Source organism: Arachis duranensis, chromosome 2 (assembly GCF_000817695.3).
Source record: "Arachis duranensis cultivar V14167 chromosome 2, aradu.V14167.gnm2.J7QH, whole genome shotgun sequence".
Classification (NCBI taxonomy): domain Eukaryota; kingdom Viridiplantae; phylum Streptophyta; class Magnoliopsida; order Fabales; family Fabaceae; genus Arachis; species Arachis duranensis.
Genome location: NC_029773.3, coordinates 1836994 through 1838511, shown reverse-complemented (window position 1 = coordinate 1838511; position 1518 = coordinate 1836994).

Below are 1518 nucleotides of genomic sequence, written 5' to 3'. Positions count from 1 at the left end.
GTGTAGAGACTCTTCTTGGAGTTAAACGCCAGCTTTAGTGCCAGTTTGGGCGTTTAACTCCCGTTTTGGTGCCAGTTCCGGCGTTTAACGTTGGAATTTCTGAGGGTGACTTTGAACGCCAGTTTGGGCCATCAAATCTTGGGCAAAGTATGGACTATCATATATTGCTGGAAAGCCCAGGATGTCTACTTTCCAACGCCGTTGAGAGCGCGCCAATTGGGCTTCTGTAGCTCTAGAAAATCCACTTCGAGTGCAGGGAGGTCAGAATCCAACAGCATCTGCAGTCCTTTTTAGTCTCTGAATCAGATTTTTGCTCAGGTCCCTCAATTTCAGCCAGAAAATACCTGAAATCACAGAAAAACACACAAACTCATAGTAAAGTCCAAAAAAGTGAATTTTAGCTAAAAACTAATAAAAATATACTAAAAACTAACTAGATTATACTAAAAACATACTAAAAACAATGCCAAAAAGCATACAAATTATCCGCTCATCACGCGTCGTAGACGGCTTCGATGGGAATCTCTCTCTTGGCTTTTGGGAGATGGGGAGTAGCTGGGATCGGTGGTCCGTCGGTCGTGCTCCTGGTCGGCCAGTTGCCGTTCCAGGTTCTGGACCCTGTGGCGTAGCTCCTGCATTATTATGGCGCTGTCGGCGCCCGTTCCCCCGAAATGTCGTGTCCTTGTGTGTGGTTCAGTGCGTTGTCGGGGGAACCTTCGCCGCCCTCTTAGTGAGGCGACGGAGGCTGCCCCCTCTGCTCCGGCTCCTCGGCCTTGGTCTCCGGGACCCGGCACGACGTCCATTTAAGCAATCCCCACAGACGGCGCCAATGTTCGGTGGTCGGTTACCGGACAATTCGGGTGGATGTTTGAGGGGGGTGAGAACGCTTCAATCGTGATCGTGCTGGGTTCGGACCTGGGTTTGGATCTGCCGGGTAGTCGAGCTCTCGTTGTGGGAGGAAAGAGGGGGTGCCACCTGCAAAGACACTCCGACGCTCTAGTCAGCTAGTGTGCAGGCAGAGAAATGGTTAGGTGAAAAAGTGTGACGTACCTCGAGGGAAGGGCAAGTCCTTCCCTATTTATACCATGTCAGAGGTGGGCCCTGAGGGGATAGGCCCATTTTTCCCGAAGCTTCCTCAACTGTGTTGAGAGAATGGCGGGGACGTGTGTCCTGGCATCGTGGCGTGTGTTGAGGACTCGGCCGCTCGGGTTGGGTTCTCGATGGGTCGGGCCGATCCGTTCGTGGCCTGGGCCGGACCGTAACAGTGCCCCCACGCACTAGCAATCAGCCGTATAGGCTGTTGGCGGCGAGTCGCTTCTGTCTTTATAGTCGCTAGGTCGGTCGTTCGTGTGGAAGACGCGCTACCCGCATGCGTGCCCGTTCGCGATTCGGGGCGTTCATTCGTTGCCTCGTTTCTTGCGCGGGACATTAAATGCTCATAAAGGATTGAAAAACCCCGTGTGTAAAGACTATTTTGCCCCCAAGCCTTTCGCGCTTCCTCTAAGGCAGTTTTAGACA